Source organism: Anguilla anguilla, chromosome 19 (genome assembly GCF_013347855.1).
Source record: "Anguilla anguilla isolate fAngAng1 chromosome 19, fAngAng1.pri, whole genome shotgun sequence".
In the NCBI taxonomy this organism is placed as follows: domain Eukaryota; kingdom Metazoa; phylum Chordata; class Actinopteri; order Anguilliformes; family Anguillidae; genus Anguilla; species Anguilla anguilla.
Genome location: NC_049219.1, coordinates 8,496,549 through 8,515,954, shown reverse-complemented (window position 1 = coordinate 8,515,954; position 19,406 = coordinate 8,496,549). Strand labels below are relative to the sequence as shown.

At 48.5% G+C, this 19,406-nt stretch overlaps 1 long non-coding RNA gene across 1 annotated transcript; it reads right to left on the bottom strand.

Moving 5' to 3' along the window:
- Positions 1-954: 954 nt before the first annotated feature.
- On the bottom strand, positions 955-19,405 carry LOC118219348. The gene is made up of 3 exons (XR_004763732.1): positions 19,031-19,405; positions 17,217-17,310; positions 955-1,064 (listed from the first exon to the last, which is right to left on the bottom strand). It is a non-coding gene; the product is annotated as an uncharacterized LOC118219348 (long non-coding RNA).
- Between the last annotated feature and the right edge of the window lies 1 nt (position 19,406).

The window sequence follows — 19,406 nt, the reverse complement described above, 5'->3', positions numbered from 1 at the left end:
CAAATCGAACTGTGACGGCAACGGGTTCTCTCCTCGTTTATTTTTTTAATTTTTAATTTTTTGAAGCACCTGCTGGTACTTGGTGTGGTTTCGTGGGAAGGCACTCGAACGTTGTTAGTACTGCATTTTTTTATTTTATTTTTTTTTTGCCAATACCTACAGCACGTTGCTATGGATCGCCGTCGCGTTAATGGTTATGTCGAACCGTACCGTCGTACGCGTGAGTGCGTCCCCATCGATTATCTTGTTTTACTGTCGGAGGAAAGACGAATGTTTATTTGTAAAGCGATGAAATTATGAATTTGCTGTTAAGAGGTCAGTCTGCTTCTTGTTCATTTTATAGATGCTAGCTTGTCATCATTAACAGTGGTTTATAATATAGAAATTATCACAGAATAAAATGAAAATTATAGACTCCTTTGGAAAAAGCATCTTGAATATGAAATTATTATGATGATTTTTTTTGCATGCTTGGAGGTGGGGATCGGCATGCATTGGAATCAACAGTCATGGTTGGGTTCTTTTCGCTTTCTATGAATGGACCTACATAAGCGCTTTATAACACCTTCATAACCCTGGCAACAGCGGTAGGGCATAAGCAAGACAGCTCTGCTCTTCAGAGAAGGTACGGTGCACAGCAAAATGTAGTGTCGATTCAACTCTAACAGAGTACACATATGGTCCTTGTGAAACTCAGCTCATTTAACACTGAATATTTTACTGTGTTAAAAAAAAAAAAAACCTGCCAGTGAATTCCCCACAGTGAACAGGAACAGAATTGAGACCACCTTTTACTTCAAACCAGTGCCTGACATAGGCCTACGTTTGAACATGTGGAAACACAGTTCTCAAGTGGATGTGAGTACAACTAAGCAAGACAATGTAACCGGTGCCCTTAGTGTAACTCATGCTACGTCTAATTTCAGTGCTGTAAGCGTCAATGGAGGACTTACCATGCAAGGTAAGTTCATTGCGTAGGTCGTGTGTCACAACCTCTCACTACCTTCCCGCGGCTCGTCAGCTGAGTCCTGGCCCTCAGTTTAACAGCTGCTGATTCTGTCCACCTGTTTGCCAGACAAATGAACAAAGTTAACAGTGAGCCCTGCAGAGAGCCTTTTTACAACACAAATGAACACAGAGACTACACTGGACTCTACAGCCTGTGTCCCCGCCCCAGTGGAGCTGACGCCTACACCGCAGCAGCAAACGCGTCCCCCATTCGCATTTCAATCGCGTATTTTAATTTACTTGGAATTCACAAATTGTATAAAACGTTGTTCCCTTTTCGACCACAGGGTGGCAGTGTATAACCAAAATCACGTACTCGCTCCTGCTCCTTACCTCCCCCGTCCCATCTGGCCCCTCTTTCCCTACATCCAGTGCTGTTCTGACTCATGCTGCCTACCTCCTTTTCACAGTTTCCTTACTACCCTGAAATCTTGCATTGAGACTCCCTTTTCAGGAAGTTATTTGGGGGGTTTGATTCATCAGTCTTGTGTCACGATATGACTCAACGTGTGTAAACTGGCTGCTGATGGGAAGGAAATCACAAATCGTGGCACATTAAACCCCTCCAGGACCCGAGTTTGAGACTCCTGGTCCACAGCACAGTTGTTGTATCTGCTGACTTTCCAGATAATAAGCTCCATCAATAGTTCCGTCTCTGCTTATCGTCAAAGCCCGAATCAGCACTTTCATTAATGATCACAAAGGGACAGTAAACATCCTAAGTGGGCACATGCAGCTAGCACAGGAACCTCTTGTTACAAATGTGAAGCTTGATATCTCAAGGGGGATATCAACACCAGAGTTGAACATCTGACCAGTGTGTGGAATATCTCTGCTAACGGACGACTACACATAAACGGCGACTCCTTTGGGGGGGGGGGGGTGTAAGAACAGACACAGGCAAATCCCAGGCGGCTCTCTCCGGACGCGCTAGGCTATCCGGGACCGCGGTTACTCTGGCAGTAAAAGGGTCTCGCCATTACGCATCGCAAGGCTCTTGAAGGAGCTGTAAAACTGCAGTGCTGATAGTGCTTTTATAAAGTGGGTTGAGATGGGTCTCCTTTACCGCCCGTCCACACGAAATCGATAGAAGACAGTAAATGGAACCTAAACTGCTCTACTTGGCCTTAATGCAAGAACAACATCGAGGCAAGCGAGCACCTGTTAAAACGCGTTGCTGTTTAAACTTTGGGTGAGCACTGTAAAAGCCGGGGCTGTTAGAAAGAAAATAGCTTTCCCCCCGTTTAATGAGTATGGCGGAGATGGGGCTGCTTGCAGTTTTAACAGATTTAGCTTAGCGACTGCGCAGCCCTGATGCTGATTCTGGGAAAAACAGGGGGACGGTATATTAAAAGGTTTCCAAATTCACGTGGCTGGGAATCGATCGGCTGTTTTGTGCTTAAATTTGACTGACAGTTAAAAGGAAATTATTTTCCATCGCAGACGCAGTTTAGGGGGGAGTTCAGTGATCGTTAAAGCGAACACGGTGCGTCGGCAAACTGATGAAAGAGCGCAACGCAAGCAGCAGGGCGTGCACTCACGGGCGCCAGGGAGCGCCACTGCACCCTCACGATTTTTAGCTGCGACCCGCAGGTCGGTCGGTCCACAAAAGTGTCTCACCCCGTAGCGGCCACAGCTTTCGCCCCAGGAGGCTGAATTTTGGCATGGAGGTTGGTCATGACCAAAGGTAGAGCTGAGTAACTTTCAGGCCGATTGACCAAGACGGGGCGTGGCGATGGGCGTGGCCTATCACAAAAAGGCGCATTAAACTCCCGAATGGATCTCCCACTGGTGATCTCAGTCTGGGATTCTGATTGTAATGTAAGTGGTACACTGAATAGAGGGCAGTTTTTGGTATTACGTTTGTAAACATTGCTGAACTTGTCTGTTCTGGTTAATGCATCATGATGGCCAATGACAAGGTGAGAAGGTGAAGTGGGAAGTGACTTGGGAATTATGAAGGTGAACAAGGAATTATGATGCGAGTTGGCATTTAGGAGGGTTAACTGGGAATTTGGAAGATGAACTGAAAATTAGGAAGTTGGACTGGGAGTTAGAAGATGAGTGGGGAATTAGGAGTATGTGTCAGGAATTATGAAGGTCAACTGGGAACTGGAAAGATGAATTGGGAATTAGGAAGGTGAATTGGTAATAACTCTACAGTGTGCATGTGTGCGTGTGATCAGTACATTTCCCCAGCTTTAGAAATTCAGTTAATCGTCTTGCCGATGATGCGCGGAAGCCTCCGGAATGATTTACGAGCCGAGCGGTTCAGCGCGGGCCTGGGGTTCCAAAGCAGATTTGTGCCCGCGAGCTGCTCGGCAGAGGCACCGGAGCAAACGAACAGAGTCTTTTTAAAAAGGAGAGACAGCTGCTCGCGATAATTATTCTCTGCGGCTGCGGCGACTCGCGAGCGATTTAACCGACCGCATGTGCGTAGCCTTCGAGCCACGATCCGAAAAGACGGCAGCGTTTCGGGACTGCTACAGATTAGTTTATTTGGCAGTTAGAATACACTTCTTGTTTGTTTCTGACATTGGCTTTTTATAGGAGACCCTTATTGACTTTTATGGGGCAAAGCGCAGGGCAACCGTGCAGGACATACTCCGGAAGAAACCCGTCTGCTGGATTCACACCCGTCGCCCCCCGAACAGCCATTTGTGTGTGTTCGTCAATTGCTCAATTATTTATTCAGCGAATGCAAAGTCCTCGAGCCAAGCAGTTGCCTCCTGATCTGCTGTGCGGAGGGTGACTAATCCTCCTTTTAGTATTTGGAGAGGGCGAGCTTCAATGATGTGTTCCGTTGTTTGCTCCCCTCCGCATGCGCACGGTGGGCTTGGGCTGCTGCTGCCCCACCCGCGAGGGCTGGCCAAGCAGGGGGGGGCGTGGCCGGACCCGAATCCGCTGAGAGTTGAACAGCTCGATGTACCAATGTCACAAAGCGCCTGGGGGCCCAGTTCCACCCGAGAGCAAGCGCCAAGGGCGACCGTGTGGCAACGAGGAAGTGCGAAGACGCTTGGCTCGACCCAGACGCCGGGGGCAGACCAAATACAGCGAGAGAGCCGCCGAACGGTTCGCCTTCTCCGCACGGGACCCGCACTCGGACGGACGCGACTGCGCCGATGCGCACGGGCTATTCGATTAGCGCGGTTCGGCCGGGGCGCGTCGCGCAGGCAGGGAGTCCGCCACACGTCGAGTTTCGATCATCGGATACACAGCGGAGTCCGCGATAACTTTCAATTGAGTTTCAGCCTTGCTGCAGGAAACAATGTGGCCTCTCGCGTGAACGTCCGCACGCGCAACCCGGAGTCAAGGACAGAGTACGTCTCACGGTGGGTAACGTTATTTCCTGACCATTAGATGGCGCTATTGTCAAGTTAAGGCACAGCAAGTAAAAGGAGGTAGTAAAACATATGATGGGTCAACTGTGAGGTCCCTGGAATACAACAGGGGAGGCTAGCATCCTAGCCTAGCTGCCTTTCTAGCATACTAACTGAATTAGGAAACATTTGTGGAAACATCTGACCTAGAACACATTTTTTTGTGATTAATACAGTGCATCAAAGCTCAAACCGTAATCATGAACTGTGCAACCCCTGTGGACTAGAGAAATTCGGCTCAGATCACAGCAAATAAGTAGGATTTGTATGAGCATGAATAGAAAGGCGAAAAAAACATTTTATACACCCTCCCCATGAAAGAAAAATGACTTTTAAACACGGTCCCGTTTCTTACGGCATCAAGAACCACTTCAGCCCTAAAAATAAAAAAATGTAAAAAAATAACTTCTCTTTTTGTTCAAGGTGCGGAAGAGGAGAAAAGCGTGAGGAAAAAGTCTCACAGCAGGGGTGAAAAGTTCTCGCTTTAGACTTCAGACTCGCTTATTAGCTACGCCGCCCGGGGGGCCGCCCGTCCCCTCTGACGACACCTGGGCACATCAGAGCGCTCCATCGCTTCCAAAAAATAAAAAAAACCACTCCACAATTCCGCAAGAATTTAGAACTTCACCCACAGCAAATAACGGGGAATGACATCAAAGGGCTGCGGAGGACATGAGTTAACAGAAGACCAGAGAATTACTGCTTTCCAAAAAGAACTCGCGCATTGCATGCCTAAAAGATATATTGCATTAGACTAATGCGCACTATATGACCAAAAGTATCTGGACAACCCTTTGGTCTGGGGCTGTTTTTCATGGTTTGGGCTAGGCCCCTTTGTTCCTGTGGAGGCAAATCTTAATGCTACGGCACACAATTACACTCTAAACGATTCTGTGCTTCCCCAACCAGTTTGGGGAAGGCCCTTTTCCTGTTTCAGCATGACAATGCCCCTGGGCACACAGCGAGGTCCATACAGAAATGGTTTTGTCGACAATGGCGTGGAAGATACTTTACAGGACTGCACAGAGCCCTGACCTCAACCCCATCCAACACCTTTGGGATCAACTAGAAAGCCAACTGCAAGCCAGGCCTAATCGCCCAATCAGTGCCCAACCCTAACTAATGCTCTTCTGGCTGAATAGAAGAAAATCCCTGCAGCAATGCTCCAGCATCTAGCATAAAGCCTTCCCGGAAGAGTGGAGGTTGTTATACCCGCAAAGGGTGGACCGACTCCATATTAATGCCCACAATTTTGGATAGAATGGGGGATTGTCAGGTGTCCACATACTTTTGGCCATGTAGTGTATATACAGTAGAAAAACAGTAGAAGCACATCTATATAACCCTGACTCACATTCAAGAATCCGAATCCGAAAAAAACCGAATCGTTAAGACTACAACTCCGCTTCGACAAAACGAATCGTTGCTTTTCAGTATCAAATGACAAAGCAGATTAACTCCGCGCTCCAAAAAACGGCTTCGATTAACCACCTGGAACTGTTTGCGTAGTTTTTCTCCACCTCATCGAGTTTCAGTTGATCACACCCCCCCCCCCAAGGACAACCAGGAGAAATTGCGCTGCTTTAATGAATTTCTCCGTTTCGTTCAGAACTGCCGGAAGACAATCAGTGGCTGGCTCCCGGTCGATATGTCATCTGCATCATAATCAGGCCCGCTTCCATTCTGGCCATCGAGCCCGTCGGGTCTGACGTGCAAACGGAGAGCTTGCCACGCCGGGCTGTGCGCTGCCAATGTTCAGCGGCTTTTGTCACAAATAAATTGCATCCAAAAGCACCACGTGACCTAAACTTGGCAGATGTAATATTAAACTGAATAATGAGTTTTTCCTCATTTCCTGAAAAGGTGCCCTTTTTTTTTTTTGGATGTGCATGTTTTTTTTGCACAAAGCAATCAAGGATCTTTTTTATTTCAATGTTCGCCCTGAAGCATTAACAGTGCTTCTGTACAAACTCAGTCTGGCGAGCTATCGTCAGCGATCGTTAAACTCCGTGTTCGAGTTTGTGAGGAAAGGCAAATTAATTTGGTTGTTAGCGGAAGTTAAGGAGCAAAGTTAACTGGATCCCAGCTAATGAGCATCGTTATCGCCGTGCGAGATCACACAGGGCATATGCCAGCCCGCCGTCGTGTGCGCTCAGTGTGTCGGGAAGCGTGCTGGTTCTCGACGGCAGTCAACAAGCGGCCTGCTCTTCACCCTTCCACTTTCGCTCTGAAATTCCGATTTGATTCCTCCGCCACCATCCCTCTCTCATCCCCCCTCCCTTACATGGCTTTTCAGCCCAGCCTCCTCAGACACAGTCTCATTCACAACCTCACTCTGTTTCACCAGGAACGTTCTGTACTCCCTAAACAGCCCATGTGAACAAAGAATATATATATATATATATATATATACACACACACACACACATATATACACACATACAAATATATATGTGTGTGTATATATATATATATATATATATATATACACACACATACATATATATAGTAAGGCTCCCTCTTACTTGCAAAGTTATTTTGCAGGTTGATCTAAGCCGTACTGAGTGCTACCATTGGAGGCCGCTCGGGAAGTTACCACCGCCGCCGAGCTTCCTCGCAAAACAAACGACCTGCCCCGCCCTGCCCCGTCCCACGCAGGCTCGGGGTTTGGCGGGACGGCCCCCTTCCGTCGCTCCCGTCTCCCGTAATCCCCCCCTCCCCTATCTATTGGAGGACCCAATTTAAATTGACGGTTAGATTCAGATGATCGAACGCGTGCATTTTATTACATTTGCGCAGTAAAAAAACGCAGGAAGTCAACTAAAGTTGATTTGAAGTATTTTGCCAAGTCAGGTAATGGAGAGAAAGGAGAGAAAGAATTCAGATAAAAAAAAGAAAAGGAAGCATTCTCTTCAGAGGGAAACGGAAAGCGTACGTCTTAATACAATTGAGATTAAAATGATGGCAAGATAAGTTTAACAATTTTACAAAGGAGCGAGAACATATAAAACTAAAAGTAAAATAAAATAATATTTCCCCCATCGGGCTCCGGCGATAATCAGCCCGAGAGGAGGTTTCTCCGGACGAATTTAGTTTAAAAAGCCAGGCATCGCTTCAGACTTTATGGCCCGGCCTGAAAATCGCTCTCGCTCGGCTCGTTGGGTCCGTCGTTAAAAAACGAGAGAGCTAATGAAGGGAACGGGCGGGGGATTACTTTAACGCTCTCCAACCAAGCCGCGCGGAATTAAATTCTCTCCTCCTCCTCGTCGTCGTAGTGCGCGGCGCGTTTCCAAATGGCGCGGTTTTAACTGGGCTGGGTGATTTTTTTCCCGCCCTCTTGAGCCCCAGCCTTAATGCGCGGGCGGAGAGCTGGATCCTCCACAAAATGGCCGCCGCCGCCCATCCCCCCGGGCTGGGGGTGGCAGATTGGAAAGTGGCTGAGGCGGGGCTTCCTCCCGCCGCTGCGGACCGCTGCAGGGTCGTGAAAAGCACGACCCGGTCGCTGTTCCGGACCGCCGGTTTGATTCAAATTTAATTAACCGTTTCCGTCTCTCCGTCTTAAACGTGGGAGCTGTTATTAAACATTTGCGAGGAGGCTTTCGTGTGATGTGAGGAAATATCAGACGATGTCCATCCCCCCAAAACTGGATGCTGAGAGGCTGTTCTCCCAGTCTTGGTGCTAACAGCAACGGCAGTTATATTGCAAATATGTAAAAATGAAATATTTCTACATATCCTACATACATAGTCTACATATTTACAGTACACTGCAGTATATTTCATTGGCTAATGAACCAATTAAAGCAGCCGGAGCCAACAGGGCTTCGCACTTAAAAGACCGACTCAAATAAGCGAAGGTGTGAGTGGATGAGGAAAGAACACCACGCCGCGAGTTTCCACGGGTGAAGTTTGCCTTTTTAATGCATCCTTGTGACTTGTGGAAGCCTTCGGTCCAGTCCCGGAGGGCCCCAGTGTCCGCTGGTGTGTTCAGCACCGGCGGTTCATTTAAGTCACTCATTGGCTGAGGACTCCACACGCACCTTGTTCCCGAGGCCTTAATTAGGAGCTGATTGAGTGGAAACCACGGAAACCAGCAGACGCTGCGCCCCCCCCCCCCCCCCGCCCCCCCGGGGAATTCAGTGTGACGCCCCAGCTTTAGTGCGTCACGCCGCACAGGGGATAAAGGAGCATACAGCCAGTGTAATGAAGGGTTAGCCTGAGACTGTCTGAGCGCTGCTAGGCCCATTATAACCAGAGACACTTTACATGCCAGCCGTAGGGGCCTGCGTGGCGTAAGACTGAAGCACAATGATTGGATAAAACCAACTGATCGAGTTCATTACAATGCATCCCGTGATACTGATTCTGTTTTCCTGATTTGAGAATTAATAACGACAGCAAACCATCAATGGAGTCCAGCAAAAAAAAAAAATAATATTTTGTTTTAAATCAAGAGAGGGAACTGGTCTCAATGCTCAGTGTGTAACAAGCAGGAAGTGCATTACTCTAGGATAACTGGAAGAAGCTGGAACTGAAGTTCTGTGGGGGAATATTAATGTTCTCCCCCCCCCCCCCCAGCAAGGAGAGGAGGATAAAAAAACTTCTGTTCTACAAACTGAAGCAGGAGCCCTGAGGCAGGAGGAGGCTGTGTTCCCACAGACGAGAAGCCAGCTTGCAGACTGCAGGAGGGAGATAGCGGTATCTTCCACCGCGATGTCCGCCTGGGTTTCAGTCCGCCTGCAAACCTCAGCGCCCCCCCCCCCCCCCAGATGTGCAATGCCTAATCGTAACATAAGGTAATGAGGAGAACAGGCCACCCGCTTCTCCTCTCGCAAAGACGGGGGGAGTCGTTCGCTAAAGGAGAATATACAGGAGAATATTCACCGCCACGATTCGCCAACTACTTCTCAGCGCACGCTATGAGGGGAACGACTAACAGAGTGAGAGTGAGTGAGGGTGAGAGTGAGTGAAAGAGTGAATGAGAGCTCTGCCCGGTGCGCTCACAGTGGGGTCGCCCCCCTGGTCAACACACAGCCTCGCCTCGCCCCCCCCCCCCCCCCCCCGGCGCCACGCCTGATGTTTCGGCGATTAGGGCAAACTGCATTGATTAGCAAGCGGCTCTACGACGCCCACAGTCTGTCACGGAATATTACGCTCCGTACTGGACCCCCTCTGGTTTGTTTAGCAAATTCTTCAAAGCGATCAAAACTTTGACGCCGTGCAAAATGAAATACTCCTCGCTCTCAATCGCTGCTCATGCTGCGTAGATCAGAATGTTAATTACGCCAAGCAAGTTTAAAAATAAAAAAATCCTCTAAACTACAGCCGAACACAGACCACAGGCATGAATAATTCTGTTTTTTGGGTTTACTGAGCTCGTACTGAAAGCGGAGGCGTTTCACTCCGCTGGGGAGAGCTTGACCGTTTTTTTTATCCGTACGTAATTAGCCCTAACGGGAATCGTCGGAGCGACCGCTAAGACGTCGGCTCAGTTGGGGTTGCTCCAGCGCGGGGGTCACGCCGGCAGAACGCTTCGACGTGCGCGACTTGACAAGTAAACCGCGTTCGTTCGTTTATCCGCCAGCGCGTGATTAGAATCGCTAATGATTGGCTGTCAACGTTCTGAATCCGTTTCAAACGTCTCCGACGTGACGATCGGTGCGCTTCATTAAACCTCCTTCTATTAACCCGCGTTATTATTAACAGGCTTATTCGCCGCACACTGACGCACAATTAGCATAATCTTGCAGCGCGGAGCCTAATGTGATATCGCAGGACCTTTTTTCAGGACACGGTTCACTGTGCGGTTGTGTGGAAACTGCATGGATCTGTTATGTGGCTAAATTGGGATAAATTAACTCACAAAAAAGTGTGTGGTTTTTGTGGAAACTTTGTGGATCTGTTATGTGGCTAAATTGGGATAAACTTACTCAAAGAAATGTGTGGTTTGTGTGGAAACTTTGTGGGTCTGCTATGTGGCTAAATTGGGATAAACTGAGGCGCCCCCCCCCAACCCGACGCCCACCTGTGGCGCCTCTGGACCCGACGCAGTCGGCCATTGTGGGAAGGGGGGCTGTGCCGCTCAACGTTCTCGGCTGAATTTAACTTCGGCCCGTTTTGGAAAGGGAACTATGGCTGCGGACACAACCCGAGCGGGTCTTAAGGAACGAGTCTGCCCAATCAGACGCTGCCGTTTGTCTCCTCGCCGGCCGGTATTGGCCGCGGTTTAAAGCGGGAAAATCTCCAGGGCCGTCCAGCGGTGACACGCGCGCATCGATTCGGTAAACGTGCCATCGATCACCTCCGACACTCCCCGCACAAATCACCTTAATTCAGTTTGTCTTACACTCAAGCTTAAACAGAGGCCAGTGTGTACTGCTGCTGCACGCAAATCAATACACAATCAGCATTTCATTTTCAATGGAAAACCCTCTGTTTACTACCCTTGTTCATACACCAACTCCAACTTCACCTTAATTATATAAAGTGTACTGTGGCAGTCTCTGGGTAAGACAGAAATTGTAATGAGACTCACGAGCAGAAGGACTCAAATGAAACACAGGGCCTATTACACTTGGCAACACCTAAAGATGACTTTTCCAGCAAGAAACATGAGAGGTTCATCACTATGCCGTGACTCACATTTCAACGCATACTGCAAAAAATACTTGTTTTAATAGATTTTATTTTGTTTTTGTGGTGCGCTTCTGTGGCACATAATTTTAATCCGTTTATTCTGACTGCGATTAATTTGAATCCGTTTATTCTGTTTGCGATTCTGTTTTATATCGAGTTGTACGCAGCCGGTATAATTACGTCTCTGTAGCCTTCGGCTTTTAAGTTTTTCTTGCAACACATTTTATTAAAACGACCTTTGGTGGCTGTCGTTTTATTGTGTCGAGACTTTTGCATAGTTTACAAAAGATACACGCGTGTATATCACCTATTAAAGGGAGCTAATCGACAGAATCACTGACTGTGTGTAAGAACACGCCTATAATTTAAACTGTAATCAGTTTAATTTGTAACAGGAAGCGTATTTGTTAAAGCTATAAACAGACGTATTTTACGGGTATGACACTGATGTCACTACACTACTCTCTATTCTTGTAGGAACTGAGGAAACTCACAAAATGGCCGAAAGCATTCAGGTGTCAATTCTAAGAGCTAAAGCAGCTCACGTCTCTCAGAGCACGCCACATTATACGCAGGACCGCTACAGGGAGACAAATGATGATGATTATGATTATGAGAGTAATGGTAATGATGTAACGAGCAGGTTCTCTCGTTTACAACATATTTTTCTTTTCTAATGGCTCGCCGTTCCAATTTCGGCATCTGCGTCTCACCTTTTCTCATTACCAAACGCAATCTCATTCGTTCCTTTTCATAATATGAATTATTTCTTATTATACTTCGTCACGTTGATGTGCCGTTGAAGGCATTTCACACTGGAACAGAGCCTCAACAGATACCAGACCGTGGGGCCCATCCGCACACTGGAACAGAGCCTTAACAGATACCAGACCGTGGGGCCCATCCGCACACTGGAACAGAGCCTTAACAGAGACCAGACCGTGGGGCCCATCCACACACTGGAACAGAGCCTTAACAGATACCAGACCATAGGGCCCATCCACACACTGGAACAGAGCCTTAACAGATACCAGACCGTAGGGCCCATCCACACACTGGAACAGAGCCTTAACAGATACCAGACCGTAGGGCCCATCCACACACTGGAACAGAGCCTTAACAGATACCAGACCGTGGGGCCCATCCACACACTGGAACAGAGCCTTAACAGATACCAGACCATAGGGCCCATCCACACACTGGAACAGAGCCTTAACAGATACCAGACCACGGGGCCCATCCACACACTGGAACAGAGCCTTAACAGATACCAGACCATGGGGCCCATCCACACACTGGAACAGAGCCTTAACAGATACCAGACCATGGGGCCCATCCACACACTGGAACAGAGCCTTAACAGATACCAGACCGTGGGGCCCATCCACACACTGGAACAGAGCCTTAACAGATACCAGACCGTGGGGCCCATCCACACACTGGAACAGAGCCTTAACAGATACCAGACCTTGGGGCCCATCCGCACACTGGAACAGAGCCTTAACAGATACCAGACCGTGGGGCCCATCCACACACTGGAACAGAGCCTTAACAGATACCAGACCGTGGGGCCCATCCACACACTGGAACAGAGCCTTAACAGATACCAGACCATGGGGCCCATCCACACACTGGAACAGAGCCTTAACAGATACCAGACCATGGAGCCTAATCCACACACTGGAGCAGAGCCTTAACAGATACCAGACCATGGGGCCCATCCACACACTGGAACAGAGCCTTAACAGATACCAGACCGTGGGGCCCATCCACACACTGGAACAGAGCCTTAACAGATACCAGACCGTGGGGCCCATCCACACACTGGAACAGAGCCTTAACAGATACCAGACCTTGGGGCCCATCCGCACACTGGAACAGAGCCTTAACAGATACCAGACCGTGGGGCCCATCCACACACTGGAACAGAGCCTTAACAGATACCAGACCGTGGGGCCCATCCACACACTGGAACAGAGCCTTAACAGATACCAGACCATGGGGCCCATCCACACACTGGAACAGAGCCTTAACAGATACCAGACCATGGAGCCTAATCCACACACTGGAGCAGAGCCTCAACAGAGACCAGACCATGGGGCCCATCCGCACACTGGAAGAGCCTTAACAGGTACCAGACCGTGGGGCCCATCCACACAGCCCCTTAACAGGATGCGCCACCCAGCAGCCCATCATTTTGACACCTGTCACAGCCTCGCTAGCTGCCCTCGCCGTAAGACACATCTGCAACCAAAGTGCTCTAATTCTGTGGGAGGTGCTGCAATTCAATTTAAGGCGTTTGATCGTTGCTCGTCGCTATCCCCTTCCCGTAGCCTCATAACACGCTTCCCCGATGCGCTGAACTCAGATTTCCCGAGGACACCGATAAGACGCCTTATCCGCGGCGGGTAATTCACTATTTTTGCATTTAGATTGCGTGTTTACGCTACGCGGCCGACAGAGTCGCGTCCTCCCTGGGAAAGCGGGGGTGGCACGACAGGAGCGTGCGTGTGTGTGTGTGTGTGTGTGTGTGTGTATGTGTGTGTGTGTGTGAGATGAGCAGTCGGCATGGAGACCGGTTTAACGAAGACGTATTGCACGGAGCGCGGGTTTCCGCCGGTCAATTTCAGAAAAAAAATTGGGGATCCTCTCTGGGGTCAGAGCAGTGGGGATCCTCTCCGGGATCAGAGCAGCAGATCCTCTCTGAGGTCAGAGCAGCGGGGATCCTCTCCGGGGTCAGAGCAGCGGGGATCCTCTCCGGGGTCAGAGCAGCGGATCCTCTCCGGGGTCGGAGCGGCGCGGATCCTCTCCGGGGTCGGAGCGGCGGGCCCGTGACGTCGGCCGCCCTCGCCCCGAACAGCGCACTCGGAATCCGGCAGGGCTTTAGCCGCGATTAGCGGGACGCCCCTTTAATGGCGCTTAATGGCGCCAGTCAGTCATCCCGTGGCAGAACGCTCGGCATGCGTAAATTAGCATAATTTAGCATAATTTAACATGATTTAGCATAATTTAACACGGTCCCTGCGACGCGGCGCTGATATGCGAAGGCGAGGCTGGCGGAGCCGCAGAAGACGACCAGCCGTCGTACGGCACGCCCCCCCCACCCTGGCGGCCAAAACCTCCACCTTAGACCCAACGCAGGTGCTGAAATATGCGAATGGGGTGCGTTTGCCATGTTGGTTTCACCGCCTCGTTTTGCAGAAATCTTGCCCGCTGTCAGAGCTCTTCTGTGATTCTTAAGTGTAGTGCTCAGTGATTGTTGTCACATTTTCATCATGCAAAGAAGCTTGCTGTTATTTTAAAAAAATCTGTTTGGAGACAAATAATCCCGCATGCAGACGCACCCCACGAGCACACAGGAGCATGCTGCCAGGAGTGTGGGAGCTCTCCGGAATGGGCCCAACGGGGCTGGAGACCAATCGCACGTGGAAATGATTCCAAGGAGCCAACTGTGTGTGTGTGTGTGTGTGTGTGTGTGTGTGAGAGTATGTCTGTGTGCGTGTATGCTTGTGTGAGAGTATGTATGTGTGTGTATGCTGGTGTGAGTGTGTGTGTGTGAGCGTGTGTGAGAATAATTGTGTGAGAGTGAGTGTGTGTGTATGTGTGTGTACGCTTGTGAGAGTGTGTGTGTGTGTGTGTGTATGTGAGTATGTAAGCTTGTGTGAGAATGACTGTCTGTGTGTGAGTGTGTGAGAGTGAGTGTGTCTATTTGTGTGAGGTCTGTGTGTATGCGTGCGTGAGACTGAGTGTCTGTGTGTGTGAGAGTGTGTGTGAGTGTGTGTGTATGTATGTGTGAGTGTGTGTGTGTGTGTGTGAGTGCGTGTGCGTGTATGCGGATGTGAGAGTCAGCACATATTATTTTTTTCTGAAAAATAATTTGAGTAATAAATCGATGGTGGTTTCACTGCCATATTACACATATTAGTAAGTTTATATATGACCCCTCAGTGGCAGAAAGTTGTGTAAAATCTTGTAAAATATTGCCATTTTACGACTTTAATAAAAAGTAAAATATTAAGAGAACATTTCTTCATCAAAATGTTAATATACTTTGTTTTACTGCTCACTGAATGGAAATATAATAATTTTCACAGATAATTTTTCACTGCAAAGAACAAATAAAGAGAATCTTAAATCTTTAGCAAAACGAAGGGAAAGAACCTCTTAATTTCAATTTATAATACCTGGTAAATGACCCATTTAACATTAGCGTGGAAAGCAAGCTTAATCATTTCATGAGAAACGAAATGTAGCCTGATCTTTAATTACCGTAAAATATTCATGGTTTTGCTTAATTGTTCTTTCTTTCTTTGACTGCGGTTAAAAGGAAAAGAGGAGAAGAAAAAGAACTATAAAAGGGTAAATTATTTAACGGCGGGAACAGGTCTTCTCGTTAATCATAGCCCCATTGGTGCAGTACATTCCACAGGGTTGCATAAATCTTCAATCAACATCTGTCCTTTACTCTGAATCACAATTAAAGGCGATTGTTCCCTTTCCCAAAGACAGGCAGGCATGTAAGCCGCCAACTGCTAAACTTTCTTAACTGGCAAATGAATTGCTTGCTTTTAACCCTTTCAAGAGTAGGGGTTTTGAATGTGTTTTTTTTTTTTTTTTTTGCACAATTCTAAGTCAGTGTTCTAGAATTCCGCTGCATTCAATTACCAGTAGCGATTGTGACATCAGCATTAGAATGTTCAGTTAAGAACATTCTATTCACATTTTTTTGTGATCTCACAACTTAAAGGGTTAACTGTAACATCACAATGGCAAATGATAGGACTCTTAAAGTGAGAGTCATGTAGGCTTCTGTGCTACATGACTCTCACTGTCCACCACATCAAATAATACCGGAGCAGTCAATTCCCTTCCTGGAGGGCCAGAGTGCGTGCAGGCTTTTGTTTCCATCAATTTCATTGGCTCAATTAACTAATTAGTTATGCACAGCAAAGCCAATTCGCTCGTACACGAGACCACAGTGGAACACTGCCTACAGGGCCTCAAGAACAGTCCAGAGCTGCCATTCACAGGCTCATTAATAAATGCGGCTGAAATGTCAGATCGCACAAATGAATGGAGCTGATTGCATAATTAGGAACAGAAGCTGGCACGGAATTCAGAAACGGATACGGTCCTCCTCGCCAAGCTGTGAAACGCGACTTCTTTGGCGTGGAGAAAAGATCTGAGGGGAAGCTGACTCAATAGACAGTGCATTTGCATCCAAGGTGCTTCACGACGTTTCTCAAGCTGCGATGATTAAAAATACGGGTGGTGTTTCTTAAAGGCTCAGCGTGAGCCGATGAACTCTAGACCCCGCGAGCTTTAATACCATTTCAAGACGCGTTACCGATTCCTCGCCACATATCCTATTAGCTCTTATCTGAAGATGATGCCTGAGAAAATGACTACGATGACACTCACAGTGCGACCTACAGCATCAGAGAGTGAGAATTAAGCGAGGAAAAAAACGGCGCAAAACGCAGACTGGCACCTCGTGGAAACCGAGCGTCCGTAAAACGAACCCCTTTTTCCCAAGTAATGGGGAAAAAAAGGATCCACTGTTGCCACAGCGCTCTCCGGGAACCAAGTTGGGGGGAGGGGGGGGGAGGGGAGGAGACGGCGGTGTTATCGGTTTGACATTTCTGTCAGGGACGCTATTGGAACCGGCGGATGAGCCTGACAAATACCAGCGCTGTCACCGTGCCGGGTTTTAATTACACCTCTCCGGGTCTGCCGGGGGGGGGGGGGGGCCTGTGAGCGGAGCTTAATTAGCTGGAGAGCAAAGGCTGGGGGGGCCGCCCTGACGGGGGTTTTTTTAAACGGCCTCCGCGAAACGGGGAGCGTTACACGCGAAAGAGGCGAGCCGCGAGGACGACGACGGCTCGGCCCCGGCTGCCCTGATCGCTGAGAAACCGTTCGGTCACTTGTCTGACCCTCGGTTTGATAGTTAAAACAGTTATCTATTTTTTTCACAATCACAGTTTGGCAATTTCAGCGATGACTAAAAACAACGGAAGAAAAAGTGTGACACTTACCTCTAAGTTAAGGTCAGATGTTGACTGTATACAGACTGTATATGTCAGTGTGTGTGCGTGTGGTGTGTGTATGTGCGTGTGTGTGTGTATGTGTGTGTGTGTGCTGTATGTAATAAAAGAAGTTAGAAAATGAGGGAAAGGCTGCACTGGGACTCACCCCGTCTGACAGGGACTGCGCCTGACCCAGACCAGCCCAGTCACAGTGTTCCGCTCGCCGCCAAGGGCCCGGGGGCTGCGTGTGTCCTCTCCCTCTGTTTCAGAGCAGTGCAGTTAGCGGAGCCGTTTTTCGTTCACGGGCGACATAAAACTCACGTTCAAAATGCGAGGAGTTTTCAAGCGAGGGTGCAGACGTCTCCGATGAGAAGGCTTGAGGAAGTGTGCTTTTCTAGCTGCTGGAAGTGGCCTTGGTATTCAGAGCGGCTACGGTCAACACCAACCGCTGCGGTTAACCAGGCTGTGCAGCAAAGCAGGATTACGGAGTTAGCTGGATAACCACGCTGAGTAAAATCCGGTACAGCTCTTTTTACTTCAGTCCATGTTCCAGATTTGGAAGGGTTCCGGGTTTTACTCAGAGCAGTTATCCAGCTAACTCCGTGCTTCAACAAAAATATTTTCTGTGGATACGTTTAACAGGGTTCAGTCTTTGTCGCAGAACAGAACTAATGGGACCGAAAAAGACCGTTAAACAATCAAACATCATCTCATGCCAAGGGCATTAGGCCGTGACATCGCGTAATAACAGCCAAATGGATTAAGGTAAACAACAATTTGATTTATTTTCCAATGATCACAATTAATACACATTTATCTGCCTGCAGGACTGCAGAGGGCACTTCACCTGAAACCAGGGGCGTCGACGTCGAACAGGAAACACGGAGAAAATGTACAGTTTTTTTTATTTACAGCACATTCGTGGAGAACAAACCAAAATCGTATGAAAAGTAAGAAACGGTAACCTCTGCTGCCGCAGAGCGGGGACGAGGCCTGTCGAAAAACAACACCCAAATGACTAAAGGCAAACTATGCAGGATTTTTAGCCTTGATGTGGTCCTGTGTTTACAATCAAAGAAGTTTTTTCCTCAGCAGGCTGCCAGACTTCAGCTATCTAGCTACCTAACGTACCGTAGCAAGCTGGGTTGCTAGAGTGTAAAGACAAAGATTGCCAGTGCATAGATATGCCTTAGCATGGTTGTTTGATAATATTTTCACGGTAAAAATCCAGCATAGTTTGCCTTTAAGAATCATAACTCCCCCCTGTCCTTCTTGTAAATTCAAGTCAACAGCCGTGGCGCAAACCTTCCCTCAACGTTTCGCTGACGTTGAAGTGATGCGATAACGCGCCAGCGATACAAACGTAAATCACGTCGACACAATGTTCTGGGTTCCAGCTGTGTCAACAGCCTTCTCCCGACCTGAAAAATGACCACTGCCTGCCCCACCTGGGAACTGAGATGATAAGAGTTAGCACCTGTAGCCGGAGAAATGGCCGTGAAAGTCAGCGCTCAACCTACGCGTAAAATATTAAAGTCGATGACAGATTCCGTGGGCAAGAGCCAGATTCCATGTGGATAAATCTGGGGGAGGAATCATCACAGATTTTCAATAGTAACCAGATGGTGAGCTCTCGCACTTCTTGAATCCTCTCTAGCACTCTCCAGGATCATACTCCGTTATCCTAGGGATTGGGGGGGGGGGGGGGGTGGCACAGTAGATGCAGTAGTGTGTGGTTTCCTTCCAGAAGATTTGCATCTTGAAACAAGGTGGGCGGACTATTAAGCCAATCCAACCATGTAAAAGGTGAAACGCACCACAAACCAGATGACGCTCACCCTCCAGGACTTGAGATTGAAACTGATTGATTGATTGATCGACTGATTTTATTTTGGGGTAAAGGAATCCACACACAATTGGATTCCTGCTCTGCTCTTGTGAGTTGTAAGGGCTTCAGCTTTAACAGTGGGGGGGACGTACCTTTTAATGTTAGGAACACAGAGCCACCAGCGAGCCGCGACTTCTACCAGCATCCTAACCCTTTCCTTTCGTCAGCGAAATGCTCAAAACTGATCCAAGATCAGTACTTTACGAACACTGGCCCCGGGCTGTAAACAGGAGCTTCAGGCCGCGGAACCTCCCCGGAGAAAACGATGATGAACAGGCGAGAAGGGAAAGCCACCGGAAAAGGCTGCAGTGGGCAGGTTGCCTGGGAAACCGAGCACGTACGAAAACTGCAGTCGGGTTTATAAACGGTGAAAAACATCTCCCGTCACGTTCTCCTCATAACAAAAGTGCCGCATTGAACGAGGCAATTAAGAGTTTCCCCACACGCGGAGGGGCGGGGCGGGGCGGG